This window comes from Tauraco erythrolophus, chromosome 1 (genome assembly GCF_009769465.1).
Source record: "Tauraco erythrolophus isolate bTauEry1 chromosome 1, bTauEry1.pri, whole genome shotgun sequence".
NCBI lineage: Eukaryota > Metazoa > Chordata > Aves > Musophagiformes > Musophagidae > Tauraco > Tauraco erythrolophus.
In genome coordinates, this window is record NC_141465.1 from 111,086,113 (window position 1) to 111,108,024 (window position 21,912).

Sequence of the window (21,912 nt, forward strand, 5' to 3'; positions counted from 1 at the left end):
AGAGTTTGACTATTCTGGGGAAATTATTTAGTTACCGCTGACTTCTGCCGTGCACCAAGATCAGAGCAGTAAGTTGAGTTAAAGACACAGACACCCTGAACCCCACGTACGTTATCATGCCAGGAGCTAAGGAGAGGTTTGGATCGACAGATACACACACAGAGATCCTGATTCAGCAAGATATTTAACACGCAATTAAACCCACATTTGACAAAACCAATTCATTGCAACTGCTTGGATGATTTGCTTAATTGAGGGTAAATGTTCCTTATTAAATTGTAATGAAGCACAATTAAGAAATACAGAGAAAGGAAACTGCTTCCCAGAATGCGGGTTACTGGAATTTAATAGAAGCCCCATAGTTTTACAAAAAGAAATGTTCCCAAAGTCTAAGTGAATCCTCATTCTCACAAAAGCCTTTGCCAGCTAGAAATGTTTCAGTCATAAAACAACTGACCTCTGGAGTCACCCATTTCCGACTGCTTTTTCTGTTTCATTACTCGATATGTATGCAGTGTGTGTCAATTAAATGAAAGCAATTGGACATCGTTGTTGTAGTTACGCCTCTGTCCTTAGACGACAGCATCTTTTCTTGGCCTGAAGGACCAGTTTAAGCCAGTTTGCTAACTCAGTGATTTCTTCTTGCTCAGAGTAGCATCTGTCTCTGCTCTAAATTGCATCCTCAGTTCTTTCCAAGGACCACCTTAACTCTGTTAGAAACAGATGAACGAAGCTTTTTGCAGCCAATGTCACCGATTCAACGGCTCTGCTGGCAAACGTGCTGACTCAGCAAATTACCAGCAGCCCTGGCCTAGAAAACTCAGGTCTCCGTCAGCAGTTTCATCTTCATGTACTTAACATCAGGTCAACAAAACATGAAGGCCGTTGAGCATAGTATAAATACAAGTATTTTCCTTCAAGTGCTGTGCACATTAACTTTTTCTGCCCTATGATTGGTATGTGTATTTGTTCCATGATGGTATTTGCCAATGAAACAGATGCCTGCGCTTTTCTTGAGCTTGATTTAGCAAAATTGTTCTTATTCTTTTCACTGCTTGGATCAAAAACTCTCTGTGATACTGAAGGCTCGCCTTATAAAGGAAAGGAAAACATATCAATGGCATGTTGGTTTTAAATAAAACTGATTATTTTAGCAGTGCTCCCATTTTTACTATGATTAATTTTAGAATTGTTTTACTTTTATGATAATATTAATTTTGTCACCAAAAGAGGTAAAGTTTAGCATCCATCTTTACAGTAGAACATGGTGATTGAAAATTTAATATCTGCAGACATGAAAGAAAAGTGACAAGTCATCTTCTGTCACAGTTTGGTCACTGAGTTGGAACTTCAGTCATGGAAATCTAGCATATGATAGAGCTGGTAATAAATTTATCATGAAAATGCTTCTGGCAGAAAATACCCATTTCTTCAAACTGAATCATTTTACAGGAAAAGGTTAGCAATCATTAATTTCTATTTCAAATGATTTCTGTAAAATAAGTGTTACATCTTGACATGAGATGTTTTAACAGTTTTTAAAGTGAGAAGTTTTGATTTTTATTTGGCTTTGAAACTTTTTGCTTTAAAATTTCTGATATTTTCTCTGCTTTTTGGATAAGAAGTTTTTTCTGTTTTGAAATTTCTCACGTGAGAAGAAAACCCTTCCTGCTCATATCGGTCATAGTACAGAATGCCATACTCTTCTGCTCAAGTTTGTTTTCTGCGCCACTTTTCTTTTACATTATCACTTCTTATTCTTTCTCATTCCCTTTTGTCATTTCTTCTTCTGGCCTCTTTCCTGGGAAAACCTGTCTCAAACTAGAGCTCTCAAGGCCCAGAAGATTCTTTTCCTGGAGCACTGGTGGGTCATAGTGGTGCAGCACCCTGCCCTCCCCACCAGACAGCATCAACCGTTTCAGAGGAAGATGGTTAGCTGGAGCAGGGGATGCATAGGGCAAAATTTGAGACCAGCCCTGCTGCAGCGTCATGAGACTGGGATGGACAGCCCTGGGTTGGGCTGAAATGGAGCTCCACAAAGACTTGGAAATTTATGTGTTTATCTAATTGCATGCTGCTAGGTAAATACAGTGTAATTGGGAGTTAGCTCTAGATTGCGAACCTAGTGTCACCCACACCCTTTAAGATGTAGTTAACAAAGTGCAAAAGACAGTTGCAAGACAGAATAAGTGCTTTGGAGTGGAAAAGCTGGTTTTCATGTAGACAGGGTTACCCTTAGTCTGTAGGCTAGCAAGTTGTCTGTTGGCTTTCTGTAGAAGCAGTAGACGGGAAGACGATTCATGCTTGTGCTTCATGATGGCATGAATAAGTAAGTTTTATGAATATATTAAAAACACCCTTTTCTGTGACCTTACCAAAATCTGTGAAAATACCAGCTTCATCCACTGAGCCGTACTTTCTTTCAGAATGAACATGGCTATCCTGGTGGTAACTGTGGTTCCAACCATTAAACCACATTCCTGCTGTCATTAATAGATGATGTCATTAATAGGACTGCCCCAGTCCCCTCACTAAGCAATAGACCACTCTGTTCAAGTCATCATCATCATCAATGCTTTTCTTCTCGTATTACCAGGTACATAGCACCAAACCCAATCTGCACCACCTGTCCCTATTCTGGACTTCTAACCCAGGAGATCCTAATTGCCCGCTATGGTACTGCAGAGAATGCCTTGGTTAACTGGTCCTCTTGCCATCGGATTGCTGCTGGGTTTTTAGACAGCCTGTGGTAGTTGCTATTAAAACCTGGCTGACCGACGCTATGCATCCTTACTATCTATCTCCTGGTATACCTCTTAGTAAAAATTATTCCATTCAGCTTGAGCATTCGAGTTGCCTAATGTATTTTAAAGTTATCACCGCATAGCTCAAGATGACTAGCACAGAGCATACTTCATCACGGGTAGGGAAAATGAGCTTTTACTTTGCTGGCAAAAAATTTGAAGTCAGATTAAAAGCTGACACATCCTCTATTTTAGTGGTATGTATGAAACGCTAAATATAGCGGCATGCTCATGTATTTGCTGATGCATGGTAATGTAGTCTGCAGCAGAACAGCAATGGGCTGGCAAGGAAGATGGTGCACTGCAGTAATATGATAAAATCCTCATGTGACCTTGACCATTTCAGAAGTACTCTGTGGATAACTGTGTATCCTTGACTGATGTATTATAAAATCCAAACAGAGGCCGTTGTGGTCCCAGGTCTTTAACAAATAGCCTGATCCTGCAATATTTGTCCAGGCGTAACACTAATTGACTTCAAGGAGAGATCTCTGTAGCTTAAGAAACTAGAACTGTGCTATACAGCAGCTGTATATGAACAACTGCCAACAAAGGGCCTGATTCTGGGAACTGAGAGGGAACTGCAGCTCCATCTGGCTCTTGTTAGAAACTGCAGGTGTTTAATTCATCACAAGATCAAACCCATGTACGGCAGTTCCCACTGACCACATATTTTTCTGTCTCCCTGGTCATATCACCTCTGTGCCCGGCAAGATCATGGAGCAGATCCTCCTGGCAACTATGCTAAGGCGCATGGAAAATAAGGAGGTGATTGGTGACAGCCAACATGGCTTCACTAAGGGCAAATCCTGCCTGACTAATATGGTGCCCTTCTATGATGAGGTTACAGCATTGATGGATCGGGGAAGAGCAACTGTCATCGTCTACCTGTACTTGTCCAAAGCATTTGATATTGTCCCACACGACATCCTTGTGTCTAAACTGGAAAGACATGATTTTGATGGATGGATCACTCAGTGGATAAGAAATTGGCTGGATGGTCGCACTCAAAGAGTTGCAATCAATGGTTCAATGTCCAAGTGGAGGCCAGTGACGAATGGTGTTCCCCAAGGGTCAGTACTGGGGCCAGTGCTATTTAACATCTTTGTTGGCAACATGGACAGTGGGATCAAGTGCACCCTCAGCAAGTTTGCAGATGACACCAAGCTGTGTGGTGTTGTGGACACGCTGGAGGGAAGGGATGCCATCCAGAGGGACCTTGACAGGCTGGAGAGATGGGCCTGTGAGAATCTCATGAAGTTCAACAAGACCAAGTGCAAGGTCCTGCACGTGGGTCGGGGCAGTCCCAAGCACAAGTACAGGCTGGGCAGAGAATGGATTGAGAGCAGCCCTGAGGAAAAGGACTTGGGAGTGCTGGTTGATGAGAAGCTCAACATGAGCCAGCAATGTGTGCTGGCGGCCCAGAAAGCTAACCATGTCCTGGGCTGTGTCAAAAGGAGCGTGGCCAGCAGGTCGAGGGAGGTGATTCTGCCCCTCTTCTCTGCTCTTGTGTTCAGCTCTGGAGTCCCCAACACAAGAAGGACATGGAGCTGCTGGAGTGAGTCCAGAGGAGGGCCACGAAGATGATCCAAGGACTGGAACACCTCTGCTATGAAGACAGGCTGAGAGAGTTGGGGCTGTTCAGCCTGGAGAAGAGAAGGCTCCGGGGTGATCTTATTTCAGCCTTCCAGTACTTAATGGGGGCCTACAGGAAAGCTGGAGAGGGACGTGTAGTGATAGGACAAAGGGCAATGGATTTAAACTGAAAGAGGGAAGATTTAGATTAGATAAAAGGAAGAAATTTTTCCCTCTGAGAGTGGTGAGACACTGGAACAGGTTTCCCAGAGGAGTTGTGGATGCCCCATCCCTGGAAGTGTTCAAGGCCAGGTTGGATGAGGCTTTGGGCAACCTGGTGTAGTGGAGGGTTTCCCTGCCCATGGCAGGGAGGTTGGAACTAGATGATCTTTAAGGTCCCTTCCACCCGAACCATTCTATGATTCTATATAACACTTTATGCTCATGTTTTTATTTTACCTTTGCTGCAGGCCCTGGCCAGGAGTTAGGGATTGATCGGCCTGTGAACAGGGAAATGAGTGCATCTCACAGAACCATAACCTGTTCTGGGATTTTCCTCTTGCTCGTGGGAAGATGGAGAAGGTGATCTCTTTCAGCCTTTCACTTGCCGTGGATGCCTGGCAAGTGTGGTGGAGATGGAGCTGAGGCTGTGACCATGAGCTCCCTTGTCCCATCCTCTGCAGGAGAGAGCACCAGCTGGGTTAGACATTCTGCAGTCTATCCCAAGACCTAGGTAGTACTCATGTCTCATGCTGTCATTACTCCAGCTGTAAGAGTTTACTCAAGATGAGAATCTGACCTTAAATGACTGGGGAAAATAAAGCAAAACATCCTCATCCAATGTTCCCGTGCATTTACAGAGCGGGGTCACTTTGACATGTTTCCAACACAAAGTGGAGATGCTTACTTTGGACTGAAAAATGGACAGGGTATTTTCCTCAGCAGTGGTATAGTGAAAGTAAACTAGTGAATAAACCCAGCTGTTTGATGGCCTTGGCCCGTTAACTAGTTAAGCTCTGTATTGCTTAAATTAGAAGTAGGTAGGCTTGGTGCTTGTCCTGCAGTCAGTGCATCAAAGTCCTTCATTTGGATCCTATTCTAGCTTCTCTGCAGTGCCAGTTTGGCTTCCAAAATTAGGCAGTGAGATTGCCTCTTCCTGCCTGTGTGTTCCTTTCATAATCAGAAATGATAGAACAAACCCCTTCTTTGTGCTTCTGAAAAGGCCAATCTTTGCTGCTCATCTCCTACTGATGTATTGGAGCAGCTGAGGGCAAACTGTGATCCTCAGGTCTCAAAAGCAAGAGGAATGAGAACCTTTACTATATATATGTCAGGATGTTGCTGTTTCTAAAAAAAAAAAAAGAAAAATGATGTAGACTAAAAATGTATATGTTTACTGTTTTAGTATGTGAATTATAGACAAAAGCTCAATCTGTTAAGGAATACTCTGAATTTTATATAAGAAACTTCTGTAACAATGAAGCAGTAATGTATAAAGAGTCTTCATACATGTACTAATAGTCAATGTCATTCTAAATATCATCCCCCATTTCACTGCTCCATAGTTCTTTCTGTAACTTCGATTTCCAGGAAACATTTTTAATAAGAAAGAAAAATATTGAAAAGACTACAACTGGTATGTGTTAAAAATAATATCTAGTCAATAATTGTACAAAATATTGGTGGTTTCAGAATGAAGGTATTAGAAACATTTTTCCTAACTCATCGTTGTTTACAGCTTGTGCTCCTAAGGAGAACTGAACACTAAACAGCTGATAGTTGAGTGTGCTGTAGATGGTGATCTAATGCAAATTGATAAATTGCTCTATAGTTTTGCCTCAGTTGGAATTAGGGGGCGTTGGTTTTCAGCAACTACGGTCAGATATGGAGCCATAGGATTCTCGAGTCATTTTCTTCTATGACTGAACAAATGTCTAACAAAGATTGTGGACAAACAGCCATATTCAGCTCCTTTGCATCTGAGCAGCTAACCTTCTTTAAACTGGAGTTTTCCAAGAGTCATGGCAGAGGGCACATTTTGGCATTTAACGTTTATTCCCAAAATAACAAGTGCCTGGAAAATTTTCACTGAATAATAAAAAAACCTAGTGTACCTCTTTGCTGTTTCAATTAGACCTTTCCCTCAGACCTCTCTGATAGCCACAATGCAAGCTATGTCTGTGTGTTTTATTTCCTGGGCAAGGTATGACTTCAAAAGTTTGAAGAGAGAGCAAGGAGAGAGCACATGGAGAGCAAGGAGGTGGTGGGTGACAGCCAACATGGCTTCACCAAAGGCAGATCGTGCCTGACCAACTTGGTGGCCTTTTATGATGGGGTGACAACATCGGTGGACAAGGGTCGACCAACGGATGTCATCTACCTGGACTTGTGCAAAGCTTTTGACACTGTCCCGCACGACATTCTTCTCTCTAAACTAGAGAGGCATGGGTTTGATGGATGGACCACTCGGTGGATAAGGAATTGGCTCAATGGCCGTACTCAGAGAGTAGTGGTCAACGGCTCGATGTCCATGTGGAGACCGGTCACGAGTGGCGTCCCTCAGGGGTCCGTGTTGGGCCCGGCCCTCTTCAACATCTTTGTCGGTGACGTGGACAGTGGCATGGAGTGCACCCTCAGCAAGTTCGCCGATGACACCAAGCTGTGTGGTGCCGTCGACACGCTGGAAGGGAGGGATGCCATCCAGAGGGACCTCGACAGGCTGGAGAGGTGGACCCGTACCAACCTCATGAAGTTTAACCAGGCCAAGTGCAAGGTCCTACATCTGGGTCATGGCAATCCCAGGCACAATTACAGACTGGGTGGAGAATGGATCGTGAGCAGCCCTGAGGAGAAGGACTTGGGAGTACTGGTGGACGAGAAGCTCAATATGAGCCGGCAATGTGCTCTTGCGGCCCAGAAGGCCAACCGCGTCCTGGGCTGCATCAAGAGGAGCGTGGCCAGCAGGTCGAGGGAGGTGATTCTCCCCCTCTACTCTGCCCTCGTGAGACCTCACTTGGAGTATTGCGTCCAGTTCTGGAGCCCCCAACATAAGAAGGACATGGACCAGTTGGAGAGGGTCCAGAGGAGGGCCACGAAGATGATAAGAGGGCTGGAGCACCTTTCCTATGAGGACAGGCTGAAAGAGTTGGGGCTGTTCAGCCTGGAGAAGAGGAGGCTCCGGGGTGACCTTATAGCGGTCTTCCAGTACCTCAAGGGGGCCTACAAGAAAGATGGGGAGAGGCTGTTCAGGAGAGCCAGTTGTGATAGGACAAGGGGTAATGGTTTTAAAATAGAGGGAGGTAGATTCAGGTTGGATATTAGGAAAAAATTTTTTACCATGAGAGTTGTAGAACACTGGAACAGGTTGCCCAGAGAGGTGGTGGATGCTCCATCCCTGGAGACGTTCAAGGCCCGGTTGGATGAGGCCCTGAGCAACCTGATCTAGTTGGAGATATCCCTGTTCCTTGCAGGGGTGTTGGACTAGATGACCTTTGAAGGTCCCTTCCAGCCCTAACGATTCTATGATTCTATGATTCTATGATTCTAAGGTTAGATATTTTAAGGTATGCAAGCAGCAAAAGAAATCTGCACTGTTTTGTAATGTTAACTAAGCGTTACAGCTCTGAGAGGGAGACACACTCATGGAAGAATGAGCTATATAGTAGGAGCCTTTTGTTTTCACAGCAAGCATTTCTAATGGCTAGCAGTTTCAGCAATTTTAGTGTTCCCCATTAGAAAACATTTTGCTCTAGGTTCAGTTTTTTGCTATTCAGCTGTTTAGGATCAACTTCTAAGGAGTAACTTGTGAGGTTTTGTGCTACGTGGAATGATGGGTAGCTCCTCTCTGAAAGGCTCAGGACACAAGATAGATTCTGCACTGGTTTTTTATTAGGAAGTCGGACAGGCAAACACAGAGGAATGCTTCTGGCTGGAACATACACTTAATGTAAGTTATTTGGGGCAATAAAGCTATTGAACAAAGCAGCCAGTTTCTGACCTTTTGCAAAATAGGACCTTTTGTGGGACTGTAGTCAGACCATGCTGCTGTTTCCTGCCATTGAACAACCTGCTGTGGTGTAACCTCTCCTCAGAGGAGATGACCACGGCACAAAAAGACAGTGCCCGTGTAATGGTGACTGGCTATGGTCAGTGACACCAGTTTCCACTCTCATGAGCACCAGAGTGATGAAACCCTTTACTGTTGCTCATGTTAGAATTGAACGCGGGATCTCTAGACATGAACCTCAGCACCTTGCACTTGAGTAATAACCACATTAACCAGAAGGAAGTAATCACTGCATAAGCCTCTCCCTAAATATAATGGGACCACTAGAGGAGGACAAAGAGCCACGTAGTGTTAATGCCAACTACAGGGGCACCTTCTTATGAAACAGAAGAGTTGCTTTAGCAAGCTTTTCAACTGAAAACCATCCAGTCTCTGCCCTTCCTGTTCTCTGTATTAGATTCCATCCAGCCAGCAAGTTACTATGACAGAAATGCACACAGACATGCTGGTATTTATTGAGCACTCAGCACAAGGCAGAAACAAATTAGTAATTTCCACCATGCTGTCAACCATAGCTGAAGTGCAGCAATAGGAGGAGGCCAGAGCTGCGTATGAACACAAAAGATGTGCCAAAGCCATCTCATGTATAATTCCATTGCATATAATGGTATTTAAGGAGAACAGATTTAGATTAGATTTTAGGAAGAAATTCTTCAGTACAAGGGTGGTAAGACTTTGGAATAAATTGCCCAGAGAAGTTGTGGATGCCTCCTCTCTGGAGGTGTTCAAGGCCAGGTTGGACGGAGCCGTGAGTAGCCTGATCTAGTTGAGAGGCGTCCCTGCCCATGACAGGGAGGTTGGATTAGATAATCTCTGAGGTCCCTTCCAGCCTATGCCGTTCTATGATTCTATGATTCTATGATTTGTCAGTTGTGATTTTGGCTCTGTGTCTTTATGAAGGAAGAGCAATAAGAAAGGCAAGTTCAAGAAAACAGATGGCCTAAAAGTTGCTTTATATATGGGTATTATTAAGTGGATCTGAAATTGCTATTCCAGCGTTGGTGAAGTGTTGGCTTTTGACATGAGGTCTAAGAAGGTAATGGCTTTAGGCTTTTATTTGAAATTCGTTTATGTTAGATACATACCTACTCTGGAGTTTTTCTTAGTTCCCAAAGACTCTGTTATATAGGGCTAGTATGTATGTCAGGACAATTTGATTTAAAACAAAAGGACAAATTTTCCCTGGTGTAATTCTTGTGAGAACTGATGGGTTTACATCAGAGTTGGCTGAAGCATCAATTCAATGGTGGTTTAAAATTAAGTGATATGATTAAATAGTCGAGAAGTTTCTCAGCACATTCTGTGCAAGGCATAGGTCTGCTTGATTGCCATGTATGTTTTTAGTATTAGCTGCAAATTTATGAATAGGAAGGACAGGCTACGACATGTGCAACGTTTGAAATTTGGTTTGCATCACTTCCAAGTGGAAATGTGAAAGGAAATGCTGAATTTACTTTTAAGCAAAGTCCGTTAAAAACTCATTTATTCCCTGAACTACATCTGATAATATTTTGTGATTACTTGAACAGTTACAGTTGTCATTGTATATTGCTTAGTAACAACTGCTCTTTTCTGAAATTCTTAGCTTACCAGGGTGTAAGTATTTCACTTGACTTTAAATTCAATCCTTATTTCAATATATGATTACATATGATACGTAATTGACACTAAGATAACACTTGCTGGTGAGAAAAGCTTGCTTTTAAAAGTCAGGAAAATGCCAATCTGTAAGTATCACTGAAGTTATTAGATTGGTTGAATGGTTTTCAAGTCTGTAATTTTAAATTTCTTTTAAATTTGCCTTAATTCTGAGAAGTAAACTGATTCTAGCATAGAATCTCGCAGGTTTATTCTGTAGAATACTAAGTGTTCCTCCTCTGTAGAACCTAATTCTACATCGATTACAGTCCCTGGCAACTTGATGGGGGGTAGGATTAGTCTCTTAATGATGCATTTATAGCTCTATAGAAAATTATTTATATCTGTAAAGAAAAAAAAACCCTTCCGCTTTTCACTGCGTTTCGTAATCAAACAACTCTTCTATGTAGCAGAGGAAATGTGAAGCTCAGGAACATTATATTTCATAAAATGTATATAGTTCTTTGATAAAAGTCTTAAAACTACAACTTACTTGGATTGCTAATTGTGTCATTTATTATTTTTAAATTGTTCGTGCTGAGGTAGTGGCAATGAGTCTCAGGCCCAGAGTAGTGTCCTTTCAAGCACCGTACAGGCAGAATGGGAGTCCTTCCATCACAAACCTTACAGCCTTGTATTTCATCGATGTTCTACATACAAATAGGTGACTGTCAAAACATTTGCATTTGTTTCTAGTTCATCATTCAAATCATTTGTTAAGAGCTTATTTTCGTGCATGTTGGTCCATGAGCTGGTTGGTGTCCAGGTTACGGTCTGCATCTTGCCCGTTGCTCTTTGCTGTGCCCTGTGTCCATGCCAAGCTTGGCACAAGGAGGAGCTTACATTACATTTTGTTAGTGCTGTGGTTGTACAGAGAGCCTCTGTATCTGCTCATGCATGCCAGGGCACTCATTTCAGCTGTTAGCATTGTCTCAGCCAGCAGCAAGTCAAGGCTTCCTAGTATAGAAAAATCAGAGAACAAGCAGCCAAGGCCCAGGGTGTTGGTAGTCCACTCCTGCCAAAGACAGAACAATCTGGGGTGCAAAAACAGAAGGGAGAGACTCAGAGAACTTTTTCTACTGTGCCTGCTTCTCAAAGCAGTGGAGAGGGAATATGGAAAGGAACAATTGCAACATCCCACAACTGAGTGGTCTTCCTTACAACCTTTCCCAGCAGTGGTTGCCTTACTATCCATGCCAGGCCTCCATTGAGAGAAGCCACTAGTTTGAATTTCCAGGGTCTTTAAGTAGGCAAAATGGGCACAAAGTGCACTGGCATCACTAGCAGACTGCTGCTGTTGTCATCTGTTTTATAAACATATAGCACATAAAGTTAGTCCTGCTTTTCACATTCATTCTTGTCTGCTCATGAACACAGTGTCAAAATCTCCAATTTACAGCTCTCTGGACTCTAGTTTGATAACAAAAATGTAAGATGAGTTTCCAAGGTTAAGCTAAACTTCTCCTGCTATGTATTTTCACCTCTTTATAAGACAGAACTGGTGCAGTATACTCAATGGCTGGAAGATGTATTGGAGACCTCGAAATATTCAGTAACTTCTTTTAAAGTACACCTTTTCATTTTTTGCTTTTGTTGCTGTGCTCCTCTTCTATGGCTGCGTAGCCTTGGAATTTTTTAAGCGTAACAACAACTGTATGGGGATGATATCCAACGTATTAAGCTACACATGGGTAAGTAACTAAGTGTACACAGAAATATGTGAGAGTGTCTCTAACTTGCTGTGATTTGTATATGGAACATTGATGTAAATATATGTTGTGCTCCCTTAGTTCTTGATAGACCCTGTGCCTTACAAGCACTAGGGAGGAAATACCTTTAATCTTCAAGCATTAATTTGCAATGGCTACACTTTATTCTTATGCAACACGTTTTGGATGGGCACAGAGAAGTCCTTTCCAGTGGTTTTGTTCCCTTGGGTTTGATCTTTCTTTTACTGAAGTCTGTGGCAAATTGTCCTTGACAATGTCAGCAGAGGCCAAGTGGAGCAATGAAGTACTGGAGTTCTGCGGCATAGGGCTGCGAGATTGTCGAGTATGCCTCGCTGTCCTTTGGAAACCACAGAGCCACCTCTGTCTACAGGGCCGGGCTTATTTCATCATAATCCTTTTAGAAGTTACAGAAAAGCAGCTCCTGGTTTTTGGCAGGAAACACTCCCCACACCCACTTTAGACTCTTTCCTTCTCTTTGCCTCCACTCCTGTGAGCAAAAACTTTGTCAAGAAAGCACGTTTGTTTGGGCCAGGAACAGAGGCAGCTGATACTCAGCTAGTTATTTTGATTGCCTGGCTGGTAGGGGTTGAGGGAACAGATAATGTCAAGATTTCGTCTGCATTCCAGATCTGTTTTCCTCCTACGGTTAGCAGGCGGCGAGTGTGACTTTTCCCACTCAGCTTTTCCCACAGTCAGTAAGACTTATCTGACAATGGAGTTAGTGTGGACTGTCCAAAACTAACTAGGAGATATCTTCCTTTCACCGCTCTTGTGCTGTTATTGCTTATCAATGTCACTCTCCAGCTTAAGTGACTGGTTAATTTACAGGCATACAGAGACAAATTCACTTCTGTTGCAGCTCCGTTGAGTTCACTGGAGTTACACTGGGAACAAGTTTGGCCGTAGGTGTCTGAAAAGCACAAGTGGTAGGAATGTGATACGAACAGAAGCAAGAGCAGTGCAACAGTCAAAACAAAAAGGAAGCCCTGAGCTTTGGCAGGATTCCCATTTCAGATTTCTAGAGTGTGATCCAACAAGGTGTTCATGTTTTACAGCTGGTGCTTCAAGAGAAAAGTTGTTATTCAGCAGCAAAACAATTCCAGTGTCTCCACATCAAAAGGTGGCCCATGTTATAAAAGGACTAGAGGAGAAATAAGTCGTAGGATTTCAGAACACAAATTCTATTGAGAATCATGAGGATCATGCTTCTAAATCTGCTAAAGACTTTAAAAGACCAGAGTGAACCTGAAAAATACTCAACCTGAGATTTTCAAATGAGCCTACAGTAAAATACTGAAATCCCATTAAAATTCCTCAGAAACAGGAAACGTGAGATGGAATTGATACCTCTAGCTTTATCTACAGTCTAAGGTGGCTCTCTAAGCACATCTCTTGTCAATGGCAGGAAGAGACATTTTCAGAGTGTAACGTCTTCAGGTGAAGCAAGTCCTTTTCCATAAGTCTGCTCTTGCACCTCTTCTAGGCTTCTGTTTTTGGATAGAATGAGGCACTCTCTGAGGGACATCCCTCTCTCTCCTGGCTTCCCACTTCCCTCAGTTCTCTTAACAATAGGAGCATAAACTCTTATACCTATTGTTTTTGAAAATTTCTTAGCATTTCTGATTCACAGATTAAGTTAAAATGAATGAAGTGTAAAACCAAGCATCTTAAAGTTATATTTAACTCTGTTAATTAAGTTAACCTGGACTAGCAGTGCAAACAGCCAACAGTGTATCCAGAGAACTTTGTTCATTGCTCTGCACACTTCTCTACACCATGCACATATCCTACCTACTGGTTTTGTCTTTATAGTCTTCTGGACTCCCCTATCTCTGTTCATTTTATCTCCATTTCCTTCTTCACAAAATCCAGTTTTAGTTTTCCTCTTTACCATTTCCATTCACTATTCAGTTTCCTCTTAAATGCACTGTCGCATCACAGTTACTTTTCTGCTCATAATGCCTTACAGTGGTCTTCTTTTCCTTCCTTCCTTCCTTCCTTCCTTCCTTCCTTCCTTCCTTCCTTCCTTCCTTCCTTCCTTCCTTCCTTCCTTCCTGCCTCCCTCCCTCCCTCCCTCCCTCCCTCCCTCCTCTTCCTTCTCCCTCTTGTTGTCACCACCCCATACCTCTATGTTCTCCTCTTTGGTTCTCAATGAAATGGGTGAACGGCTCTGCGAGCTCTCTAAAGCCGTGCATAATACTCCCTTTCTACTCTTGCAATTGGAACAATTTCTTGCTTTTCCTTTCGCTGGTTAATGGACCTATCATGATCTATCATGACATCACTCACAGGTTATGTCTTCTTGACTGGCTGAGGATTAGCCAGCTTTCTGGGTAGTAAGAAGAAACGCTTGAAAACTGAGGACCAAAAGCTGAACTTGCGGATTCCTGTTTATACCTTTAAATAAATCATCTGATTTTTCAGAAAGCATTTCAGAAGTGGCTGATGAATGGTAACCACTTCTGAAAACTGGACAGTGGCGTACGGTGTAAGACTTAGAGGCGTAGTTTTTAAAATCATGATTTTTTTTTTTTTTTTGCCTGGGCAGAGTATTTCCAGACTTAATGGCTGGATGTGATTCTGGAGTCCTCTTTGCAAATAAGTGATGAAGCACGGTTGGAAATGGAGCTGAAAGTGGAAGTGTTGGAATACACTCACCAGGTTCAGCTGTCCAAGGCAGCTGAATGATATCCATATTTAAAGATGAAAAGAAGTCATTGTGGGCAGTGAAAATAATTACTGCTTCCCATACCAATTATCATACATGTTTCTGAAAAAAACAAAGCCAGCTATAATAGGCCCAGATGAGAATACAGATGTAGGATCCAGTATGGCTCTGTAAAAGAAAGAGAAACAGCTTTTGCACAGGAAAACAGGAAGAGATAAAACTTATCTAGGCTTTCCAAACTAATATTCCAGAGACTTTCAAAACAGAGAGGAAATAACGTGAGAAGTCAGTGTGGAAAGGAAATTTTGGTCATAGACCATAAACTTTATAAAAGATCCAAAGACACCCAAATTAAACTTGTCAGTTTTCAGAATGAAGAGAGGCTAATAATAGGTTGCCTAAAAGATTTTTACTAGGACAAGCATCATTTAAAGCTTCATTATCTTGACAAGTGAGTGAACAGATGGCAAAATCTGTAGCAAACTCAAGATTTCCTAGAGTACTAAAGATTAGAAAGATTTCTGAGAACCAAATTCAAATCAGCAAAGCGAGGTGATTTGACAACCTCAAAGCAGATGGGATTTCAATTTACCTAAGTGTGAGGTAATGCCCAGGAATGATCTGAAGCATTCACTGATACTGCATACTTAATGAAGTGTTACCAGTTCAGAAAAATACCTAAGCAACATTATGGACAGCTTAATTAAAGCAGCTCAGCGAAAACAGCTGTTCAATTTGCAGCGCTAGTCATGAAAGCAAATAAAATGCTAATTTACATGAACCATAAAGAACAGCATTGCTGTTATTATAATGTCATCATATAAATTCAGGAGCTATATCATAGTGACGTCCAGCATTGTCAACATTACAAAACTGTCTACAAAAAGAAACATTCAGAGAAGTCAATGATATGCAGGGAAGATACAATCATTTTACTTAACTAATGAAAAATGTTGTGACACTAAATTCCTACCGACCTTTAAGTCATAGGGATAGCCAGTGAATGCGAGATACGGAACATGTAGCACCCTCATGTGCTGGAACTTGTTTCCCCAATTAACAAGGATGATTAAATCAGCAAGAAATTGAGGGCTTTATGCTCACATGTTCTTAAGAAGCACGATGGGAGTGAGCAGGGAAAGGGAAGTACCCACTCTGGGTGAAATTTTTCAGTAAAGCATTTGGGAATTTTTACAATTACTTCAGTAAGTCAAGAATTTCACCATTAATGTGAGATTGTCAGTAGTGTTTGGTCTAAATTGTGAGGTTTTTTTGTTTTTTTTTTTTTTAAAGTATGATGACAGCAGTTCTTGTAGAAAGGGAGACTGTCCCTGGTGATTATTGAGAAGACCTTGAGTTTCATCAATTCTGTGTTAAAAGGGTAATTTATACTTGTACCAAGTACAGTAAGAGCCTACTGTTACTTTCTAATAGTACATGCAACCCACTTTGTGTTTATCCTGCCCAGCTATAAAAGATGAGCTATAGAACAGGAGGGAGGAGGATAAATCCAAATCTATTTAAGTCCTAAAAGAGGATAACGTTTTCCAGATGAAACGGTATTCCTTAGGACTTGACTGACAGCAATGAACTACTTCAGATCACTGCAAAACCATTTAGCAACATTTCTGAAGGGAAATTTGGAATAGCCTCCAGTTTGAGGCATACGAAGACTAGGTTTTGGTTTTCAGATTTACTTCTTACACTTTTTTTCCCCTTTAGCAGTGACATTGACTAAAATATTTTTAAGGCCTGAACTCTGAAACTATGTGTCTGATAATTTTGATCAAATTAACATCAAGGATTACTTAGTATAAATATTCTGTGTTAGGTAAATTAACTGATCTTCTCTCAAAAACTAACACTATGTAAGATCCTGCTGAGTTATAATCCCTTTAGTGCCTACTCTCCAAGCAGTTTGCATCAGTTTTTGTACTGTAAATGATTCAAAACAATTCCCGGAAATGTATAATAATCTCAGGTAATTACTACTGAGCAGATTTATGTCAGCACAAAAGGATGAAAAGCCGTTGAAGTGAGCCTGCATGACAGTAGTAAAAGTAGACAATATGAGCAGCACCAGTGTCTGCAGCACTGTACAGGTGTTCTGACATCATCCATAGGAACTAATTTCACTAGAGACCTTTGCAACGCTGAAAACGAATTTTGGAACCAGCAGTACATAAAAGCAAACTAACATCTTTTCCTTGCCTTCTTGAACAGTCCTGAATGCTTATCTCCTTCATTTGCATGGCACTTAATTGAAGTGAAGGGGAATTGTGTATGTGGAGTCTCAAAAAAGTGTTTATTAATAATAAGAGGGGGAGTCGAGGCAGCTAGAATGCAGTACTCCAAGGAAGTACAAGGGGGAGGCGGAGCCTACTCTATTCTTTCTGGAATCCACTTTTCAAGTAATACTAAATGAAAAAGATGGCCCTTTCTGGAAAGTGAGTTGTGGCATTATCAGTAGAGAGCAGTGGCTGTGACCTCTGTCATCATTCTGGGCACATCGCTGTCCGCAGCAGCAGGTGATGGGGAAACACCTCCTCAAGCTCTCTCGGCCTTTGGTATGCTGGGCCAGCTGCAGGGCGGTCCCTGCTATCCCCTTTCTTGGGAATTAAGTTGTACCGAGTACTGCTTTCAATCCCAAAAGAGAGAAGACAAATATCTGATTATTTTCTAGCTTTCTCCCATGGTGTTTCATGTTACTATTTATATAATAGTAATTTAATGTCACTATTAAAATTCACTTCTGTGAAAAGCAAATGGGTGCATAGCATAGATTTTTTGCCTCTTGCATGCAGAAGTTGCAGTCTATTTGGAAGACCACAATAAGTTATGCTTTGCATGGTGGACTATTTCATTTCTCACAGTCGAATTATTTATATAGGCTATAATTATACAGCAGCACATCAGTGCTCTCATAAAGTCTGGTGCCTACTATGCAGTGACACTTTATAGCTTACCTCTCTGTGCATATGTGGGATATAGTCCACATAAAAATATAACATCGCTTTTTTTCTGAGATCCTGAATCTCAAATGAAATGATGCAATTATGCAACCCCCCTCAACCTGCATGCGAAAGGCAGGAAGAGTGCAAGCAAAGCTAAGGGGAAGAAGCTACAAATTTGGTGTCACAAATATTTTTTGAACTTGTAGTTCACAGATATGCTTTTGCCTACCTGATTATGTGAAGCCAATACTGAAGCAATATTGGACTTCTTTTGATAACTTTTTTCTCCAAAGCTTTCAGTAATGGTTTTAAGGGCAGCACTACAGGCCTGTTCGTGTTTCAACCAAAGAAAGTAAAACTCTCAGCAACTCACAGTAAACCGTTCTCTGCGCAGCTCTAAAAACTGAAACTGCAGTTGTTACTGCTGACTTGTTAATATAACACAGACATCGACATTTCCTGGTTACTGTAAACACTGAGATGCTTTTGGAGTTAATGGAATACAGGTGCTGCCTGACGCTACGAAAAGGTTCTCACAGAAACAGAGACGTTTTTGGATAGAAAGAGCTGCAGATCCACCTAGTCCAGCCCCTTCTTCACAGCATGAATATCCTGCTTCTCAGTGGCAATATCCAGATATGTTAAATGTCATGAAACAAGCATTCTTCCTAAGCTTAAGCTCCTTTATACTACCAGGAACGGCCGTACCACTTAGCCTGCTGGAGCAGAGAGTTCTGTAATGCCAGAGCTGGGTGATGGAGTGGGCTTAGGCAGGCTCTGAGCAGTCTGGGAAACCTTCCCAATGGGGCTGTGGGAAGTGATGCTTACAACTGAATCGCCACCAGCTTTCACTTCGAATGAGATTCAGACAATACTGCGAACAGCCGATTGGCCCTTCTTTACTGCGGAAGCAAGAAGAAATTTAAAATCAGCCTTAATGATTCAAGATCCTGTAGAAGTGTTTAGGTTAATAGGGCTTGGCTTGGGCCTCAGCCAAATTTCGATTCTGGTCATTATAATCTGCCCACCTGAAATTCTATTCCCTATTGCAACTGGGCACAACATTCTTTCTTTCCTGTCCAAAAATGTTAGTGGCGCTGCATTTCAATTCTATTAAATATATATCTTAAAAATCTGTTAAATAAGTTAAAATAGTAGCTATGTGACCAGTAAGGAAGGAAGCCTGTAAAAATCCATAGCTTGCAATGTGTTGTTACTTGGCAATATGCTTCCATCAGCCAGTAGCCTGATTACTAGGAAAGTGTGTGTGCACAGGAGTATTTGTGTATCTGAAAAAAGTTCTTACTCTTATAAGTAAATTAGTTTGGGGAACAATTTCATTGCATTGTTGTTAGAACCTGTTGTCAAGATTGATCTTGTTTTCCTGGGTAATCCAGGAGAGTTATAAAAAAAACCAACAAGCTCCCAGGTCTCTGAACCAATATCCAGATATGGTGTGTGCTAAATTGCCACTGACTGCTGCAAGGCTTTTTTTACACAAATGTTCCAATTATTTCCACTGTGATGGTAATAACAGTTGGAAGTTTGGAAAAAAAATAATCTTTCTTTAGACAAGGTCCCAATACAATATTAAGGAAATGAGCACTTTGAGAGCAAAGAAAGATGTAGTTTAGAATAATAGATTTTTGTCAAGCATCTAAAAAGGAGGGGGAAAATCAGACACCAGAAGCTGGAATGAGAAGAACAGGGGCAATATTCTGTGCTGAGACATTTCATGTTTCAACATAGCCATTCACTTTTTCAAGGGCATTAATCACCTAAAAATGTCAAACTCTTCTCCAGAAAAAAAAACACCATATCTACACACATAAAATGTACTCCACTTTCCCAGTTGCTTAATCATTCAAGAATTGGCTGTTTCTACAGTGACTGGCTTGACTGGCTTTGCCCAGCCCAAGCTTTCGTATCTGCAACATACGATATTTCAAAGATGTCCACAGAGCATCGTACGAAAGGAAGTGAAAGTTTATTGGCACTTGGTTTGTTTTGTCCATTCTTCTCTGCTATGTGAGAAATGTGCAAGAGCTGTTGTGGCTGCAATTCTTCAGAATTTCGGCTTAAGTATCAGCTTCGTTGTCTACTGTTCAGTAGAAGCACTTTGTTTACTCAGACAGTAATCCATCCCATGATCATCGGTGTCACAGCTGCCTCCCTGTCCCCTTTTTTCCCATTCTCACAGAACAGAGCATCCTCCTACTTGTCACACAAGGCCTTCACCTGGAGTTCGTTATTCTCCTGTGACAACTTAGGCTGAGTTAAGGAGACAAGATCGGAGAAGCAGAGGGGTCATTAAAAAATAATCTGCAAGAGCTAGATACAACTAAGATGTGAGAGAAAAGTCCAAGTTAAGGTTGGCCAGAATGTGAAAATCCTGCTTCATGGTAAAACCAGGAAAATGGTAGTTGTTTTCCAGAAAAAAAAATCGTCATTTAAAAAAAAAATTTATTCTGTAAGAAATTATATTTTTGTCAGAGGGAGTTTTCCAGTTTTCCAAATTCGTTCTTGCTCTAGGAGGAACTTTCATCCCATGTTTACCACCTCATCTGTGTTCTCTTTTATTCTGCCTTGATAGACACATTCTGCTCTACTTCAGCGCATCCCAAATGCAAATGCTCTGCTGTCACTATTCATTGCAGGTCATCCTGCTTTTATGTTGCATCAAGTGGAAGCTGCTTGGCTGAAGGCTGAAGGCCCTTCCCTTCCCTTCCCTTCCCTATCTATCATTTGTTCAATATTAAAAGCTTGATTCCCACAGTCTGTCCGTACAGGATGCCAGCTTTCATTGGCTGCTCATTCCATTTTCAAATACACATCTGCATGCTTTCTCTAAAAGTGCCCCTCATGCTTGGGAGTTGGTCCTCGAATGTATAAAGATACCACATTAACTTCCTTGGAGACCCCCTCGCCAACTCACTTTGCATCAGTGCCTCCAAAAACTAATTCTGGTGTGTAACATCAGTAGTTACGACACTGACCAGTATTGGTTTATTGTTCTCTTGTACTCACTCCACCCTTCCTACCCCAATGAGCTCTTCTCTCCACTGGTGTCTTGTTTTATACATAGTTTGTAACCTCCTGAGGGCAAAGATTGTACTTTTACTCCATCCAGTTTCTGGTCCTAAGGGCTGTGACAAATACTACTACTACTACTACTAATAATAATAATAATGTACCATCCTCTGTATGAACAGCAGAAAAGCTCAATTCCCCTCCATTCCCAGTTTTAGCAAGGCAGGGGGAGCACTGTCAAACAGCAGATACTTTGTTGCTGGAGTCTGTATCTGAGCATACTTAGAGCCTTTTCACAGTGAATACTGAGAGAAGTCCCGTTTATTTCAGCATTAATCACTGCGAACAAAGGAGAAAGAATTTGGCCCCGACTAATGAAAGCCAGCAGTGCTCTGCTGTTGACAAAGTGCAAAGTGGTCTTTTCCCAGAGCTTCAGAAATCTGAAATGGAGAAGGATGAACAGATAGGTGCCAATCTCTTCATAAACCGGGGAAGAGTGAAACGGCTTTGTGATTGATCCTCATTAAAGCTACCTTAAAATGATGGTAATTTGTGTATGTAAATAACAAGCAAGGAGAGAGTGCCAGGGAACAAGCTGGAACATTTTGTCCTCATTCACAATGATTCTTATTTTTTTTCTGTCCATCCAAAATGTTTGTTTATTTACTTAGATGTCAAAGAGGACACCTACTCATATGCCCTTCGTGCTTTTCACATAACTTCAGCCGCAGAATTAGTATGCAGTTCAGTGCGGTCTGCTATTAGGAAAACAAGCAATGGAAAACCTCAAATCTTTTCTTCCCTTCCAGTGGTAACCCAGACTTACAACATCACATTCAGGACATTTAGTCTGTGATAGAAAACAAATTCCAGAGCTCTAGGACCCCAGAAGAGATAAAGATCATTGCCAAGGTTATAAATATTACTTGATATATTTATATCTAGGCTGTCTGAGCTACTATTTGAAGCTACAAAAGCACAACACCACCACTTCCAGTATAATAACCTTCAAGAAGCTTCATTAATTTACAGTCAGTTCCTGAAGAATTAGTTGAATTATAAGATTTGGTATTGCACTGGCTAGCATCCGACTGCATCAGTGATCCTGTAGTACTAATTGATTCCCTCTTTTGCTTTATTATTGCTTTTTAGGAGATACAAGCATAAGGAGCTTGTGTCCACTGAACAGCACTCAGTAACCAAGGATGTGCTTTTCTCACACTTTCCCCAGCAAGACGTACCCCATTTTGTTCTTCTACAAGCAAATATTGTGAAGCGGTTAAACTAACAAAAAATCCTGAAAAAAAGAAAAGGAGTTGTACTTTTATTGTAGTCTTTCAGTAGTCTACAAATGGCAAACCAAGATGTAGTCATTTTTCTCCTTCCTTAGGTCTGATTCTCTTCCTACCAGATGCATGAGAGTTTTTACAGTGACTTTATGAGGACT

General features: G+C 41.5%; 1 protein-coding gene across 1 annotated transcript in view; it reads left to right on the forward strand.

The window, feature by feature from the left end:
* Positions 1–21,912, forward strand: part of STARD13 (StAR related lipid transfer domain containing 13) — a 268,378-nt gene that overhangs the window by 94,538 nt on the left and 151,928 nt on the right. The gene's annotated exons all lie outside the window — the stretch shown is intronic.